The following is a 19,849-nucleotide window of genomic DNA, read 5'->3' as shown; positions in this document are numbered from 1 at the left end:
AGTGTTTTCCAACTTGGTTCCATTCTCCCCATCACTTTCAGGTACACCAATCAGACATAGATTTGGTATTTTCATATTTCTTGGAGTCCCATATTTCTTGGAGGCTTTGTTCATTTCTTTTTACTCTGTTTTCTCTAAACTTCTCTTCTCGCTTCATTTCATTCATTTGATCTTCAATCATTGATACCCTTTCTTCCAGTTGATCGAATCAGCTACTGAAGCTTCGGCATGTGTCACATAGTTCTCGGGCCATGGTTTTTAGCTCCATCAGGTAATTTAAGGTCTTCTCTATGTGTTTATTCTATATAGCCATTCATCCAATCTTTTTTCAAGGTTTTAGGTTCTTTGCGATGTGTTCGAACTTCCTCCTTTAGTTTGGAGAATTTTGTTATTACTGATCTTCTGAAGCCATCTTCTCTAAACTCATCAAAGTCATTCTCCATCCAGCTTTGTTCCATTGCTGGCGAGGAGCTATGTTCCTTTGGAGGAGAAGAGGCACTCTGATTTTTAGGATTTTCAGCTTTTCTGCTCTGGTTTCTCCTGATGTTTGTGGTTTTATCTGCCTGTGGTCTTTGATGATGGTGATGCACAGATGGGGTTTTGGTGTGAATGTCCTTTCTCTTTGTTAGTTTTCTTTCTAACAGTCAGGACCCTCAGCTGCAGGTATGCTGGAGTTTGCTGGAAGTCCACTCCAGATCCTGTTTGCCTACGTATCACCAGCGGAAACTGCAGAACCACAAATATTGCAGAACAGCAAATGCTGCTGCCTGATCCTTCCTCTGGAAGCTTTGTCTCAGAGGGGCACCTGGCCGTATGAGGTGTGAGTCAGCCCCTACTGGAAGGTGCTTCCCAGTTAGGCTACTAGGTTTTAGGGACTCACTTGAGGAGGCAGTCTGTCCATTCTCAGATCTCAAACTCCATGCTTGGAGAACCATTACCCTCTTTAAAGCTGTCAGACAGGGACACTTAAGTCTGCAGAAGTTTCTGCTGCCTTTTGTTCAGCTATGCCCTGCCCCCAGAGGTGGAGTCTACAGAGGCAGGCAGGCCTCCTTGAGCTGTGGTGGGTTCCACACAGTTCGAGCTTCTGGGCCACTTTGTTTATCTACTCAAGCCTCAGCAATGGTGGGCACCCCTCCCCCAGCCTCACTGCTGCCTTGCAGTTTGATCTCAGACTGCTGTGCTAGCAATGAGCGGGGCTACGTGGGCGTGGGACCCTCTGAGCCAGGCGCAGGATATAATCTCCTGGTGTGCTCTTTGCTCAGTTGGAAATGCAAAAATCGCCATCTTCTGCATTGCTCACACTGGGAGCTGTAGACTGGAGCTGTTCCTATTCAGTCATCTTGGAACCCAGAAAAAATAATTTTCAAAATTTGACATACATGATAAAAACACTCAGCAACCTAGAAATAGAAGGAAACTACCTCAACATAGTTAGAGCCATAGAAAAACCCCACAGTAAGCATTATTCTCAATGGTGAAGGACTGAAAGCTCTTCTAAGATCAGGAAAAAATCAAAGAAGTCTACTTTTGCCATTCTATTCAACATAGTACTAGAAGTTCTAGCCAGAGAAATTGGGCAAAAATTTTTTTAAAAATACAACTAGATTGTAAAGGAAGAAGTAAAATTATCTCTGCTCACAGATAATGTGATCCTATATTTAGAAAATCCTAAAGATTCCACAAAAACAAATTATTAGAACTGATACATGAATTCAGCAAAGTAGCAGCAGAATACAAAACACACAATCAGTTGCATTGTGACTGTACATTAACAATGAACAGTCCAAAGAGGAAATGAAAAAAAATTTCAATTCCAACAACATCAAAAAGAAAAATATATACATACTTAAAATTAATTTAAAGAGGTGAAAGACTTGCACTATGAAAACTATAAAACATTACTGACAGAAATTAAAGATATAAATAAATGAAAAGATTACATATTCATGTATTGGAAGACTTAATATTGTTAAGATGTCAATACTTTCCAAAGTACCTAGATTTAGTGATCCCTATCAAAACCTCAATGATGTATTTTATATAATTAGAAATACCAATCCTAAAATTTATATGGCATCTCAAGGGACTAAAGATAGCTGAAACAGTCTTGAAAAAGAAAAGCAAAGCTCACATTTCCCGATTTCAAAACTTACTTCAAAGCTACAGTAATCAAAACAATGTGGTACCAGCACAAAGACAGAATACAGACCAATGGAATAAAAGAGAGAACCCAAAAATAAGCCCTTACATGTGTGGTCAAGTGATTTTTTTTTTACAAAGGTACCAAGGCCATTCAACGGAAAAAGGACAGTTTTTTCATGTTGCTAGGAAAACAGGATATCAACATGCAAAAAAAAAAAAAAAACAAAAAAAAAACCAGATTATTATCTAACATTATATAAAAATTAACTCAAAGTAGATCAAAGACCTAAATGTAAGACCTAAAACTATAAAACTCTTAGAAGAAAACATAGAAAAATCTTTGTAACACTGGATTTGGCAATGATTTATTGGATATGACACCAAAACCAATTGTGTGGGGAGGCTATTCTGCAATCCCTATCTGGGAGCCCTGCCTGGTGAGAATACCCATTGGTAATGACTCTGTGCTTTCCTGGGGGGGAGCTCCCAAAGGCAACCGACAGCCCCTCTGCCATTGCCATGGCACCAGTTCCTCCCCTGCTGCCCTTGGTCTAGAGAAGAAGCAGAGTCTGAGAGCTTCACTTGTGCTTCCAGCATGCCATGTAACCATATGGAAAGGAGCCCAGTCTCTCCAATTTGTAAGCCCTTGATCCTCTGCTCATCATCAAGTGGAGCCCTAGCTTGGCCCAGCAGTGCAGCCACCTTACCCCCTAGCTGAAGATTCCCTTAACAGTGGTTCTGTGTTTCTCTGAGATGAAGCTCCCAGAGGTAACACCTGCAGCGATACTGCCCTTGCTGTCCTTGGATTAAGGAAGGAGCAAAGACTCTAAGTTCTTTAACCACACCTCCAGCAAGCTGCAGTTGCCCTAAGAAAAGACCAGTCTATCTTCCCATCCCACACGGTGACCTCCTTACTTCCCCTCCTCATCACTAGGCAGAACCCCAAGACCCTGCTTGGGCCCACAGTGCAGCTTCCTACCCTGGGCCAATCGCACAGATTGATAGCAGCTCTGCATCTCTTTGGGGTGGGGCCCCAAGAGACAAGTGAAAGGTCCTCTGCAACACCCACTGCCAAGTTCCCTTCCCCTGCTGCCTTCAGGCTGAGGAGGGAACATAAAGCCCGAGCTCACCACAGAGCTGTGGTGTGCAGCCCAGGAGTGCCAAACCAAGATCTACAGCCATTATTTCAGTGGAAGAGGAGCGCATACTTTTAGAGCACTGAGAGGGAGCACAGCTACAATCATTAGGAAATAGAGAGGAGCTGCATGTCTGAGCAAGTGCCTACCTACTGGATCCCAAATTTCAATGCCAAAAATATTTTGCTTATATAACCTCCCATGAAATCAAGGACAATAATTCAGCTACAAATAAAGACCCTGCACAAAGCCCCAGCCTTCTGAAAACATCCAGAAAAAATTCTACTGACTGTATTCAAATTATAATACACTGTAGTTAAAGGAACATTGGCCCTCACAGGTGAGAAAGAACCAGTGTAAGAACTCTGGCAACTCACAAAGCCAGGGTGTCTTCCTTCCTCCCAACTACTGCAATATTTCCCCAGCGAGGCTTTCTTTTCTTTTCTTTCTTTTTTTCTTTTTTTTTTTTTCTTTTTTTGAGACAGGGTCTCACTCTGCACCTAGGCTGGAATGCAGTGGTGCAATCTCGCCTCACTGCAGCCTCAACCTCCTGGCTCAGGTAATTCTCCCACCTCAGTCTCTTGAGCAGCTGGGACTACAGGCATATACCACCGCACCCAGCTAATCTTTGTATTTTTTGTGGAGAAGGGGTTTGGCCATGTTGCCCAGGCTGGTCTTGAACTCTTGGGCTCAAGTGATCCTCCTACCTCAGCCTCCCAAAGTGCTGGGATAATAGGTGTGAGCCACCATGCCCAACCCAGCAAGAGTTCTTAACTGGGCTAAAATGGCTGACTTAAATGTAAAACCTAAAACTAAGAAAACTCTGGAAGGTAACCTCAGAATTACCATTCTGGAGATAGGTCCTGGCACAAAGATTTCATGACAAAGATGCCAAAAGCAATTGCAACAAAAACAAAAACTGACAAATAGGACATAACTAAACTAAAGATCTTTTGTACAGCAAAACAAACTATGAACAGAGTAAACAGACACCCTACAGAATGGAAGAAAATATTTGCAAACTATGCATCCAACAAAGATCTAATATCCAGAATCTATAAATAATTTAAAGAAATCAACAAGAAAAAAATCAAACAACCCCATTAAAGAGTGGATAAAGGACATGATCAGATACGTTTCAAAAGAGGACATACATACGACCAAAAAGCATATAAAAAAATCTCAGTAATATCAGTAATCATTAGAGAAATCAATGATTTCTTGCAAATCAAATCCACAATAAGATACCATCTCACACTAGTCAGAATGGCTTTTTATAAAATCAAAAACAACAGCAGTGTATAATCATTCTCTTTTCCTCACCACTTGAACAACAGATGCTGGTGAAGTTGTGAAGAAAAGGGAATGCTTACCTGCTGCTGATAGGAATGTAAATTTTTTCAATCATTGTGGAAAGCAGAGTGGCAATTCCTCAAAAAACTTAAAACAGAATTATCATTTGACCCAGCAATCTCATTGTTGGGGTATATATCCAAAGGAATATAAATCATTCTACCATAAAGGCACATGCACTATTCACAATAGCAGACATGAAACCAACCTAAATGCCAGTCAACGGTGGGCTATGAAAACAAAACACCTCACATATACACGAAGGAAAGCGACACACTCTCTCAAAAAAAAAAAAAAAAAAAAAAGGATGAGATTATGCCCTTTGCAGAAATGTGGATGGAGTTGAAGGCCATTATCTCAAGTCCAGTGCAGGGACAGAAAATAGAATACCACATATTCCCACTTACAAGTGGAAGCTAAACAACAGAACACATAGACACAAAGAGGAAAACAACAGACACTAGGGCCTACTTGAGGGTTGAGAGGTGTAGGAGGGGGATCAAAAACTACCTACTGGGTACTATACTTACTACCTGGGTGACAAAATAATCTATACACCAAATCCCCTGTGATATGCAGTTTCCCTGTATAAGAAACCTGCACATATATACTTGAACCTAAAATAAAAGTTAAAAGATTAATAAATGAATGAATGAATAAAAGAAATGATAGATAAATTGGATTTCCTGAAAATTTAAACATTTTATGCATGAAAAGACACTATGAACAGGGGGCAGGAGGCAGAGTGAGATGGTGGAATAGAAGGCTCTCCCAATCATTCTCCCCATAAGGACACCCAGTTAACAACTATATGCAGAGAAAACACCTTCATAAGAAACAAAATTCAGGTGAGCATTCATAGCACCTGGTTTTAAGTTCACATTGCTGAAAGAGGCATGGAAGAGATAGAAAAAACACCTTGAATCGCTGACGCCACAACTCCCCCACTCCCTGGCAGTGGCAGTGTGGTGCCGAGAGCATCTCTGGGTGCTGTGGGAGGGGGAACACAGCAATTTTGAGGCATTGAACTCAGTGCTGTTCTGTTAGAGCAGAAAGGAAAACCAGACCAAACTCAGCTGATGCCCACACACGGAGGGAGCATTTAAACCAGCCTGAGCCAGAGGGTAATTGCCAATCCCAGCAGTCCAAACTTGAGTGCCTGTAAACCTCACCACTGAGGACTACAGTGCACCTGGCCTTTAAATAAACTTGGAAGGCAGTCTAGAACATAAGAACTGCAACTCTTAGGTGAGTCTTAGTGCTGAGCTAGGCCCAGAGACAGTGGACTGGGGGAACATGTGACATGCTGAGACATCAGCTAAGCCAGCCAAGGGAGTGTTGGCATCACCCCTTCCCTAACTCCAGGCTGCACAACTCCTGGCTGCAAAAGACACCCCTTCTTTAAGAGTTGGGAGCACTTTGTCTTGCACCTAGGATACAAGCTCTGCCACAGCAGGATGGAGCATCAGTCAGAGTCATGAGGACCCTATTATAGGCCTTAACTCTCAGATGACATTTCTAGGTACACCTGGGGCCAGAGCGAACCCACTGCCTTGAAGAAAAGAACCCAGTCCTGCCAGGATTCATCACCTGCTCATTAAAAAGCCCTTGGGCCCTGAATAACCAGCAGCAATACCCAGGTACCACATCGAGGGCCTTGGGTGAGCTTCTGAGACTTGCTGGCTTCAAGTGAGACTCAGCATCTTACCAGCTCTGGTGGTTATGGGACAAAACTCCTTCTGCTTGAGAAAAGCAGAGGAAAAAGGAATGGGGACTTTGTCTTGAACCTTAAATACCAGCACAGCCACAGGGTGGTAGAGCACCAAATAGGCTCTTGGGGTCCCAGTTCTAGAACTTGACACTTTGATGGTATGCCTGGACCTCCCCTGAACCAGAGGGGAGCCAATCACCCTGAAGGGTGAATCCCAGTCCAGGCAGCATTCACAACAAGCTGACTTAAGAGCCCTTAGGCCTTAAGAGAACATTGGAAGTAGTCTGGCAGTACTCCTCACGGCCTGGGGTGTCAGTGGCCATGGGATGAGGCTCCCCTGCTTTTGGAAAGGGAAGGGAAGAGTGGGAAGAACTGCATCTTGTGGTTTGAGTGCCAGCTCAGCCACAATACAATAGAACAACAGGGAGACTTCTAAGGTTTTTGACTGTAGTGCCTGACTCCAAGATGGCACCTCTGGACCCACCTGAGGCCTGGGGACCTCACCGCCCTGAAGAGAAAAACACAGGCCTGGCTGGCTTTGCCACCTGCTAATTGTAGAGCCCCAGGGCCTTAAGCAAACATAGGCAGCAGCCAGGGAGTGGTTACAGCAGGCCTTGGGTGAGACCCAGTGCTGTGCTGGCTTCAGGTCTGACCCAGTGCAGTCATAACAGTGGTGGCCAGAGGGGTACTTGTGTCACTCCACCCCAAGCTTTAGGTGACTCAGAACAGGGAGAGAGAAACTCTATATGTTTGGGAGAAAGTAGAGTAAGAGAACAAGGGTCTCTGGTAACCCAGAAAATTATCCTGGATTTTGTCCAAGACCATCAAGGCAGTGCCTCTATACATCTGCAAGACCCACAGTATTATTGGGCTTGGGGTGCACTTTAAAGCAGATACCTCTTAGATCACAAGTCCCTTCAAATATCTGGAAAAACTTCCCAAGAAGGACAGCTACAAATAAGCCCAGACAGGGAAGACTACCATAAACACCTAACTCTTCAATGTCCAGACACCAAAGAACATCAACTAGCATTAACACCATCCGGGAAAACGTGACCCCACCAAATGAACTAAATAAGGCATGAGGGACTAAACCTGTAGAAACAGAGCTATGTGATCTTTAAGACAGAGAATTCAAAATAGCTGTTTTGAGAAAACAAAAAATTTCAAGATCACGTGGAGAAGGAATTCAGAATGCTATCAAATAAACTTACCAAAGACAATGAAATAATTAAAAAGAATCAAGCAGAAATTCTGGAGCTGAAAAATCCAATCGGCATACTGAAGAATGCATCAGAGTCTTTTAATAGCAGAATTGATGAAGCAGAAGAAAGAATAGTTGAGCTTGAAGACAGGCTATTTGAAAATATACAGTCAGAAGAAACAAAAGAAAAAAAATAATGAAGCACAATTACAGGATCTAGAAAACATCCTCAAAAGGGTAATCTAAGAGTTATTAACTTTAAAGAGGAGGTAGAGAAAGAGATAGGGATAGAACATTAATTCAGTGGGATAATAATATCCAAGTACAAAATGGTTATAAAATGCCAAACAGATTTAATCCAAAGAAGACTCCCCTGAAGGCATTTAATAATCAAACTCCCAAAGGTTAAGGATTAAATAAAAGAATCCTAAAAGCAGCAAGAGGAAAAAAATAATAATAATAACATACAATGGAGCTCCAATACATCTGGCAGCAGACTTTTCAGTAGAAATCTTACAGGCCAGGAGAAAGTGGCATGACATATTTAAAATGCTGAGGGAAGAAAAAAACTTTTACCCTAAGATAGGATGGCCAGCAAAAATACCCTTCAAACATGAAGGACAAATAAATATTTTTCCCAGACAAACAAAAGCTGAGGGATTTCATCAATACCAGACCTGTCCTACAAGAAATGCTAAAGACAGTACTTCAGGCAGAAAGTAAAGAACATTCATAAGCAATAAATAATCACCTGAAGGTACAAAACTCACTGGTAATAATAAGTAGACCGAAAAACACAAAATATTATAACACCATAGCTGTGATGTATAAACTACTCTTATCCTATGTGGAAAGATTAAGTGACGAACCAATCAAAAATAATAACTACAACTTTCCAAGACATAGTCAGTATAATAAGATATAAATAGAAACAAGAAAAAGTTAAAAAGCAGGGGACAAAGGTAAGGCATTGAGTTTTTATTCATTTTCTTTTTGGTTATTTATGAAAATAGTGTTAAATTATTACCAGGTTAAAATAATGGGTTATTTGCAGGCTAGTATTTGCAAGCCTTATGGTAACCCGAAACAAAAAATTATACAATGGATACACAAAAAAATAAAAAGCAAGAAACTCAATTATATTATCAGAGAAAATCATCTTCACTAGAGGAAAATATAAATGAAAGAAAGAAGGGAGAGAAGACCACAAAAGAACCAGAAAACAAATAACAAAATGGCAGTCTGAAATAAGTCATTATTTGTTAATAATAATATTAAACATAACTTGACTAAACTCTCCAATCGAAAGATATAAACTAGGGATGGATGAAAAAAATAAGACCCATTGATCTGTTGACTACAAGAAGCACATTTCACATAGACTGAAAATAAAGGGATGGAAAATGATATTCCATACCAGTGGAACCCAAAACAGAGAAAGAGTCACCATACTTGTAAAAAGTAGATTTTAAGACAAAAACTATAAGAACAGACAAAGAAGATCTATAATAATATATAATGATAAAGAGTTCAATTCAGCAAGAGAATATAACAATTTTAAATATATATGCACCTAACACTGGAGCACCTAGATATACAAAGGAAACATTAGAAATATACAGAGAGATAGGCCCCTATATTAATACAGTTGGAGATTTTATAACCTCACTTTCAGCAATGGACAGATATTTCAAACAGGAAATCAACAAAGAAAACATCAGACTTAATCTGTAATATAAACATAATGGATCTAATAGCTATTTACAGAACATCTAATCCAAGAACTGCAGAATATACATTCTTTTTCTCAGCACATGGATCATTCTCGAGGATAGACCATATGTTAGGTCACAAAGCAAGTCTTACGACATTCAAAAAAACTGAAATAATATCAAGCATCTTCTCTGAACACAATGGAATCAAACTAGAAATGAATAACAGGAGGAATTTTGGAAACTTTACCAATACATGGCAATTTAACAATACACTCCTGAATGATCAGTGGTTCAATGAATAAATTAAGAAGAAAGTTGAAAAATGTTCTGAAGCAAATGAAAATGGAGACACAACATGCCAAAACCTATGGGATACAGCAAAAACAGTACTAAAAGGGAAGTTTATAGCTATAAGTACCTACATCATAAAAAGGAAAACCGTTAAATAAACAACCTAATGATGCATTGCAAAAACTAGAAAAGCAAGAGCAAACCAGACACAAAATTAATAGAAGAGAAGAAATAATAAAGATCAGCACAGAAATAAATGAAATTGAAATAAAAGGATAGAACAAATCAATGAACAAAAGTTGGTTTTTTGAAAAGTTAAACAAAATTGGCAAAACTTTAGCCAGACTAAGAAAAAAAGGAGATCCACATAAATCAAAAATGCAAATGGAGACATTATAATTGATAGCACAGAAATTCAAAGGATTGTTAGTGACTACTATGAGCAACTATATAGCAATACATTGGAAAATCTAGAAATGGACAAATTCCTAGATAGATACAACCTACTAAGTTTGAACCATGAAGAAATATAAAACCTGAACAGACCAATAACATGTAATGAGATCAAAGCCATAATAAAAAGCATCCCAATAAAGGAAAGCCTGGGACCTGATGGCCTTTCTGCTGAATTCTACCAAATATTTAAAGAAAATCTAATACTAATCCTACTCAAACTATTTAAAAAAATAGAGAATGAGGGAATACTTTCAAACTTACTCTATGTGGCTAGAAGCCAGTATTGCCCTGATAACAAAACCAGACAAAGAAAACTACAGGCCAATATCTCTGATGAATATTAATGCAAAAATACTCAATGAAATACTAGCAAAAAACACGTAAATTCAACAATACATGAGAAAGATTATTCATCATGACCAAGTGAGATTTATCCCTGGGATGTAAGGATGATTCAACACACGTAAATCAATCAATGTGATACATCATATTAACAGAATTAAGGACAAAAACCATATGATTATTTCAATTGATGTTGAAAAAGCATTTGATAAAATTCAACACCCCTTCATAATAAAAACCCTCAAAAAACTGGGACTAGAAGGAACACACCTCGATACAATAAAAGCCATATATGACATACTTACAGCTAGTATTATAGTGAATGGGGAAAATTGGAATGCCTTTCCTCTATCCTGAACAAGACAAGGATGTCCACTTTCACCAGTGTTATTCAATATAATAATTGAATTCATAGTTAGATCAATTAGACAAGATAAAGATAAAAAGGGCATCCAAATTGGAAAGGAAGAAATAAAATTATCCTTGTTTGCAGATTAACAAAATCAACATACAAAAATAGTGACATATCTATTTGCCAACAGTGAACAATGTAAAAAAGAAATGAAAAAAGGTAATCTCATTTACAATAGCCACACTAACATAACCAAAGAAGTGAAATATCTCTATAATGAAAACTATAAAACATTGATGAAAGAAATTGAAGAGAACACCAAAAAATGGAAAAGTATTCCATGTTCCTGGATTGGAAGAATCAACATTGTTAAAATGTCCATACTACCCAAAGCAATCTACAGATTTCATGCAATCCCTATCAAGATACCAGTGACCTTCTTCACAGAAATGAATAAACAATCCTATTATAAAATTTGTATGGAACCACAAAAGACCCAGAATACCCAAAGCTATCCCGAGCAGAAAGAACAAAACTGGAGGAATCACATTACCAGACTTCAAAGTATACTACAGAGCTGTTGTAACCATAACAGCATGGTATTGGCATAAAAACAGATACATACATAATTGGAGCAGACTAGAGAACTCAGAACCAAATCCACATACCTAGAGTGAACTCATTTTTCACAAAGGTGCCAAGAACATACACTGGGGCAGAGACAGTGCTTGAGAGAATGGATACCCCATTCTCCATGATGTGCTTATTTCACATTGTATGCCTGTATCAAAACATTCCATGTACCCCATAAATATATACACTAAAAATACTCATAAAAATAAAAATAAAAATGACACTATCAACAGAGTAAAAAGGCAACCCAGAATAGAAAAGGATATTTGCATACAAATTGAGTTAACCTATGAGCTCTTCAATAAATGGTGCTGGGAAAACCGGATATCCATATGCAGAAGAATGAAATTGGACCCTTGTCAAACATGAACAAATGAGATCACATCAAGTTAAAAAGTTTCTGCACAGCAAAGGATACAATCAACAAAGTGAAGAGACAACCCACAAAATGGGAGAAAATATTTCCAAACTACCTATCTGACAAGGGATTAATATGCTGAATATATAAGGAGCTGAAACAACTCTATAGGAAGAAATCTAACAATCTAATTAATGGGCTAAAGATTTGAATAGACATTTTTAAAAAGAAGACATACAAATGTCAGACAGGCATATGAAACAGTGCTCAGTCTCATTCATCATCAGAGAAAAGCAAATCAAACTACAATGAGATATCATCTCACCCCAGTTAAAGTGGCTTATATCCAAAATACAGGCAAGAACAAATGCTGGCGAGCATGTGGAGAAAAGGGAACCCTTGTATACCATTGGTGGGAATGTAAATTAGTGCAACCATTATGGAGAACAGTATGGAGGTTCCTCAAAAAATGCAAAAAAATAAATTGAGCTACCATACGATTCAGCAAATTCTCTGCTGGGTATATACCCCAAAGAAAGGAAATCAGTATATCACAGAGAAATCAGAACTCCTATGTTTGTTGCAACTCTGTTTACAATAGCCAAGATTTGGAAGCAACCTAAGTGTCCATCAACAGATGAATGGATAAATGTGGTACATATACACAATGGAGTACTATTTAGCCATACAAAAGAATCAGATTCTGTCATTTGCAACAACATGGATGGAACTGGAGATCATTACATTAAGTGAAATAAGCCTGGCACAGAAAGATAAATAAGTTCTCTTTCATTTATGGGATCTAAAAATCAAAACAATTGAACTCATGAACAGAGAGAGTAGAAAGGGTAGTGGGGGCCTGGGGGAAGCTGGGGATGGTTAATAGGTTACAAAAAATAGAATGAATAAGATCTATACTATTTGACAGCACAACAGAGTGACTATAATCAATAATAATTGTATATTTTAAAATAAACAGTGTCATTGGAATGTTTGTAACTCAAAGGATAAATGCTTGAGGGGACAGATACCTCATTCTCCATGACGTGCTTATTTCACATCACATGACTGTATAAAAATAACTTATGTGCCCAATAAATACATACACTCACTTACTATGTACCCACAAAAAATAAAAAAGACACTATTGAGTAAAAAGGCAGCCCAGAATAGGAAAACATTTGCAAAGTATACACCTGATAAGAGATTAATATCAGGAATATATAGAGAACTCCTAAAAGACAGGAACAAGAAGATAAGCAACTCAATTCAAAAATGGGCAAAGGATCAGAATATACATTTCTCCAAATAAGATACACAATTGGCCAATAAGCACTTAAAAATGCTCAACATCTAATTACTAGGAAAATACACATCAAAACTCTAATGAGATACCATCACACACCCTTTAGGACAGCTACTGTAAACACACACACACACACACAAACACACACTTAGCCAAACACACAGAAAATGAGCATTGGTAAGGTTGTGGAGAAATTGGAACCCTTGTGAACTGTTGGTAGGAATGTGAAATGGCACAGCTGTTGTGAAAAACAATAACATGGCCGTTCCTCAAAAAATAAAAAATAGAATTACCATGTGATCGACCAATTTCACTTTTGGACGTATGCCGCCCCCAAATTGAAAACAGAGTCTCAAAGAGGTATTTGTACATTAATGTTCACAGCAGCAGTATTTGCAGTTGCTAAAATGTGGAAGCAACCCAGAATTCTATGGATGGATGAACAGATAAAAAAAATAATGGTACACACATACAGTGAAATATTTTCAGCCTTAGAAAGGAAGGAAATTCTGACATATGTTATAACATAGATGAAACTTGAAGACATTATGCTAAGTAAAATAAGCCAATCACAAAAGGACAAACACTGTATGATTCCAATTATATGATAAAGTACTTAGAGTCATCAAAATTATAGAGACAGAGTAGATGGCTCTTGCCAGGGGCTGGGGAAAGGGGAAATGGAAAGTTATTGTTTAATGGGTATAAAGTTTCAGTTTTGCAAGATGATAAGAGTTTCGGAGATGGTTTTGCAGTAATATGGATGTATTTAATGTCACTAAACTGACACTTAGAAATGGTTAAAATACACATACATTTTATGTTATGTGTATTTTACATACATTTTATGTTATGTGTATTTTACCACAGTAAAAAAATTGGAAAAATTGGTATAAAACACACATTATATTTTTCTTGTGCTCCAAAGTCTAGCTAGCAAGAGTTTTTTAGACTCAAGGAAGTACAGAAATCCACAAATTAGATTTTTGCTAACCATTTTCTAACCCTGAAATGATGAGATATAGGATGTAGCCACAGAAACAGTAAATCATTTTTTTTTATCCTATGCTTCAACAAAAAATGCATTGGCCATTTCAATTCATTAAATTTTACTTGCCTTCTGTATGTAAGCAGGTTGACTATGCTAGGATCAGAGCAACTCCTCAAGTTACATTCAATATAGAAACTCTGACAGTTATTCTGCTGGTTTCATTTGAAGGTTTTATTAGGTCAATACCAAATAGCTTTTCATCATTGGATCAGCTAATGACAAAAGTTTTTGCCTCAAGGGAGAACTTTGTATTAAAGGCACTGCAAGTGTGTGTGTATTTGTGCATATTCCCACGCATGGTGTGTGGGGGTGTGTTTGGCAGAAAATAAGAGATTTCTCCACTTTAGACACCAGGTTTTTATGTTAACACATCAAAAGAAAGCCCTGCTTCCTAACTTGTTCTCATGTTGTCTGCTGCTTGGTTTGATATGGTCTGGATATTTGTTCTTGCCTAAATTTCATGTTGAATTGTAATATCCAATGTTGAAGGTGGGACCTGGTGGGAGGTGAATCATGGGGCATGGGGCAGATCTCTCAAGAATGGCTTGGGCCACCTCCTTGGTGATAACCAAGCTCTTGCTCTGAGTTTACATGAGATCTGGTTGTTTAAAAGGGTGTGGCACCCCCCCGCCCCCTCCCCCCCACACACTCCCTCTCTCTCTCATTCCTGCTTTTGCCATGTGATGTGCCTGCTCCTCCTTCATCTTATGCCATGATTGTGATCTCCCTGAAGCTTCACTACAAGTCAACCAGATGCCAGCACCAGGCTTCCTGCAAAGCTGCAGAACCATGAGCCAATTAGACCTCTTTTCTTTAACAATTACCCAAGTCTCACATATTTTTTAATAGTGATGCAAGAATGGCCTAGTACAGAAAATTGGTACTGAGGAGTGGGGCATTGCTATAAAGATACCTGAAAATGTGGAAGTTTGAACTTCAGAGTGATGGTTTAGGATATCTGGGGGTAAAAATTTCTAAGCAGCAAAGCATTCAAGAAATGGCCTGGCTGTTTCTAACAACCTGTGCTCAGATGTGGGAGAAAAAAAAAAAAAGACTTAAAGTTGGAATTTATATTTAAACAGGAAGCAGAGCATAAACATTTGAAAAATTTGCAGCCTAGCCATGTGACAGAGAAAGGAAGCTTTTTCAGAAAAGGAATTCAAGCAGGCAGTGGAGCAACCACTTGCTAGAGATGTTTGTGTAATTAAAAAAGAACCAAGTGCTGATTTCCAAGACAATGGGGAAAAGGCCTCAAAAGCATTTCAGAGACCTTCACAGGAAGCCCTTACATCACAAACCCAGAGGCCTAGGAGGGAAAAATGGTTTCATGGGCCAGGCCCAGGGCTCTGCTGTCCTGTGCAGCATCGGAACTCTGCTCCCATATTCTGACCACTCCAGCTCCAGCTGTGGCTCAAAGGGGCCCAGGTACAGCTTGGGCCATGGCTTTAGAGGTTGCAAGCTGTAAGCCTCAGCAGCTTCCATCTGGTGTTAAGTCTGTGGGTGCACAGTGTGCAAGAGTGAATGAGGCTTGGCACCCTTCATCAGATTTCAGAGAATGTGTGGAAAAGTCTGGATGCCCAGGTAGAAGCCTGCCTCAGGGGCAGAGCCCCCATAGAAGAACTTCTACTGGACAGTGCCAAGAGGAAATATGGGGTTGGAGCACCCACACAAAATCCCCACAGCTGTGAGAAAGGGGCCATGGCCCTCCATACCCTAGAATGGTAGATCCACCAGCAGCTTGCACCCAGCACCTGGAAAAGCCACAGGCACTCAACAACCTGTAAGAGCAGCCTGGAGTTCTGAAACCTTCAAAGACACAGAGGCGGAAATATCTTCTGGAAATAGGGGCTTTGGAAGCCCGCGCCTTGCACCAGTGTGCCTTGAATGTGGGATATGGAGTTAAAGAAGATTATTTTGGAGCTTTAAGATTTAATTACTGCCCTTCTGCATTTCAAACTTGTGTGAGGCCTGTAGCTCCTTTCTTCTGGCCAATTTCTCCCTTTTGGAAGGGTATGTTTACGATATCTATACTCCCATTGTATCTTGGGAGTAAATAACTTGTTTTTTTTATTTCACAGGCTCTATAGATGGTAAGGAACTCAGCTCAGCTCTAGATGAGACTTTGAACTTGGGACTTGGGACTTTTGAGTTAATGCTGGAATGAGTTAAGACTTTGCGGGGGGAAAGGCTTTGGGGGACTATTGGGAAGGCATAATTATACTCTGCAATGTGAGAAGAACATGGGGTTTGGGTGGGGCCAAGGGTGGAATAATATGGTTTGAGTATTTGTTCCCACCCAAATCTCACGTTGAATTGTAATTTCCAGTGTTGGACGTGGAGCCTGGTGGGAAGTATTTGGATCGTGGAGGTGGATCCCTCATGAATGGTTTGGGTTATTCCCTTGGTGATAAGCGAGCTTTTGCTCTGAGTTCACATGAGATATGGTTGTTTAAAAGTGTGTGGCACCCCCCGACACACACCACATTCTCTCTTGCTTGTTCTTGCTTTCACTGTGTGACATGCCTTTTGTCCCTTTGCCTTCTGTCATGATTGTGAGCTCCCCGAGGCTTCACTAGAAGCCAAGCAGATTATAGCACCATGCTTCCTGTACAGCCTGCAGAATGATGAACCAATTAATCTATTTTCTTTATGAATTATCCAGTCTCATGTATTTCTTTATAGCAATTCTAGAATAGCCTAATACATGATTTTGCAAGATAATTCAGAAGATGCTGCCTAACTATTGTGCACAAATAAGGAAAGCAGCTCTGACCGGGGCACTTGGTTATTCAAACCTTGTTGAATAAGCCAGGACTTTCCTACAGCGACCTAGAAATGGATGTCTGCTTGAAAACATTTCTTCCTATCAAGACACGTGAGAGAAACATAGGAAAGCCTTGCTCTAAAAATGATATGGAGTTTGCATCTGTTTAGAGGCCATAAACTTAAAATTGATTTTAACTCTGTGCCTTGTGTACAGTAATTACTGAGGAGGAGGAGCAGAAGGAGTAAATCTCATGGTTCCAGCCTCATTATCCTCCATTTGAGATAGTGGTAATAATTGGCCCTAGACAGGTACCTTTTAAATTTAAAACTTTTTAATGGGCCATTATGACATTTAGGTATGACTATAAAGTCAGAGAAAAACATGTGATTTCAGGCTTTCTAGTCAGGTCTAAACTTTTTTCTTTAAAATTATGTCTAATTAAAAATATTCCTGATTGGTAGAAATTTGAATTGTTTCAAGTTTGGAGCTATAAGTAAAACTTCTATAAATAGTTAAGTATGTGTCTTTGAGTTGACTTATGTTTTTATTTCTCTTGAGTAAAAACAAACAGCAGATTTTCTAGGCTGTATGGTAAGTATGAATATGTTTAACTCTATAGTCTATTTATATGTTTAAACATCCAGAAATGACCATACAATTTTACATTCCCACCAGCAACGTATATGAGCTCCCATTCCTCCATATAACTTGCCAAAACTTGGAATGGTGAGCGTTTAGAAATTTTACCATTCTAGTTGGGTGAGTATTTGCATTTTTTCTAATGACTAATGATCTTGAATATTTTAAAATGTGCTTATTTGCTATCTGCATATCTACTTTGGTGAGTTGTCTATTAAAATGTTTTGCTGCCCCTTTCCCTTCCCCGAGGGCCTTCCAGTGCGGTCCTCCTGAGCCTCGCTTCCCCTAGCCCCTGAGGTGGGTCCGAATGAGAGGTTCCAGAGCGCGTTCTGGAGCCCCCGCGCGGGATGGGTACTGGGTGTAGACAGACGCTGCTGGCCAGCCTGCCCCAGCCGAGGTTCTTGGCACCCTCTTAAGAGCTTCAGCTGCCCCAGTATTAGATCCCAAGAAAATCAAAAGGCATTCAGGGATTTCCGCTCACCTGGAAAAAGGATGGAAATACTTCAACAAGGCATGGAAGGAAGTTTGACTCCATAAGACAACATGGTTGAGGTCTGAGATTTTACATGGAGTTATTCAAGAGCTGCTTGTGGACTCCTGTGTGAAGATACAAGACACAAATTTAACTTCTGAGGACAAAAAGTTTCCTGAGACCCTTGAACAGCGGCTACTCATAACGGAACTGGCGTGGCTCTTAGGTCCTAGCCAGGAGAGGGACATACCTTCACTGCTAGAGCTGGAGAAAGCAGACCTTCTGGAATCCATGCCACTCTCAGAGGATTTTGTTTGGATGAAGGCTCTGCTACAGCAAGAAGTGGAGGAGCAGCTCAAGAAGAAACGTTTCACTCTGCTCTGGTACTATGATCCCAATTCAGATGCTGACAGTGAAACCATGAAGACAGCAAAGGTGTGGAAACTTGCAGAGGTCCTAGTGGGTAGGGAGCAGCAGTGCCAGGATGCCAAGAGCCAGCAAAAGGAGCAGATGGTGCTGCTGGAGAAGAAGAGTCCACCTACTCCCAGGTGCTTCTCCGCTGCCTCACTTTGCTGCAGAGGCTTCCTCAGGAATACTGGCTGAAGACGCACTCAGAGTTAGACCACATCAATGCCCAGTACCTGGAAGTCAAGTGGGCTGCTATGATCCTTAAGCTGAGGATGGAGGAGATAAAGATTTTGTCAGACACACTGATGAGAAAGTGGAAGTTCATTGTCTGATTAGGGACCGTTTGGAAGGAGCCGTTCACCTACAGGAGCAGCACATGGAGAAGTCAAGACAGGTCCTGAACTCCTATGAAATACTTGGGGAGGAGTTTGACAGGCTGTTGAAAAGAGTCCACTCTACTCAAGCAGGCAACTGAGAAGCGGTAGGCCCTCCAGGAGTTCAACAAGGCCTACCGTTGAGCTCTGGCAGGGCCAGGAAGCATGGCTTCTGCACAGCTGCTGCCTCCTAATCTTCCTGCTAGTAGGACCACCTTCACCTGGGGCTGCCTTTGCTACAAGGGAGGGTGGAAACGTTTGCATTTGCTTGAAAGAGTGCATTTGGGCAACTTCCTGGTTTTTCTTTCTTGTTTGTAATGACTGGGCCTCTTCTGGAAAATCTAGCAAGCAGATTTATATAATTTTTATGCATGGCTGTTTGTCAGTGTCAGCCCTGTATCATATTTGATTATCTCCTGAATAAAGTTATCATATTATATCTTAAAAAATGTTTTGCTTGTTTTTAAAATGTTGTCTTGATAATTGAAATTAAGCATTCTTTATGTATTTTGTACAAGTTCAGTATCAGAAAATATTTTCTTTCAGTCCATGGCCTACCTTTTAATTTTCTAAATGGTGTTTTTTAAAAGGCAAATGTTTTATATTTAGTAAAGTTCAATGTGTCTATTATTTCTATATCTTTTATGTGTATGTGAGCATGTGTCCAGTCTAAGATATCTTTGTCTAGCTCAAGATTCCGAAGATTTTTCTTGTATATTCTTCCAGAAATTTTTTGATTTTCACACTTACATTTAGGTCTATGATGCATTTTGAGTTAATTTTTTCTGTAGGGTGAAAGTAAGGTTCAATGTTCACTTTTTGATTATGCCATTTTTTGATTAATGAATTCATTCCCCATTGAAATACCTTGGCACCTTTGTCAAAAATCACTGGGAGAGACAGAGGCAAGGTAACTGACCAGATGCAGCTAATATGACCCCCTTCCACAGAGAAGGACCAAAATAGCAAGTAGATAATCACAAAACTAAGAGAGAACACTGGAATTCCACAGAGAAGTGATGAGAAACACGGAAAGCAAAGAAGGAGAGGGAATTGAGGCAGCTTGCTCAGCCAAGATTGCCCGGGAGCTGGGAGAAGCTCCCAGATGCAGGGAAATCGTCAGTGAGACCTTCAGGGCT

The 19,849-nt window shown here is 39.7% G+C and overlaps 1 pseudogene; it reads left to right on the top strand.

Annotated features, from left to right (window-relative positions):
- LOC105539621 overlaps nt 1–18,854 on the top strand; it is a 57,809-nt pseudogene extending 38,955 nt beyond the window's left edge.
- Nucleotides 18,855–19,849: the final 995 nt, after the last annotated feature.

Source organism: Mandrillus leucophaeus, unplaced genomic scaffold, assembly GCF_000951045.1.
Source record: "Mandrillus leucophaeus isolate KB7577 unplaced genomic scaffold, Mleu.le_1.0 Scaffold207, whole genome shotgun sequence".
Classification (NCBI taxonomy): domain Eukaryota; kingdom Metazoa; phylum Chordata; class Mammalia; order Primates; family Cercopithecidae; genus Mandrillus; species Mandrillus leucophaeus.
The sequence above is the reverse complement of the archived record's forward strand: the minus strand, read 5'-3'. Positions and strand labels throughout refer to the sequence as shown.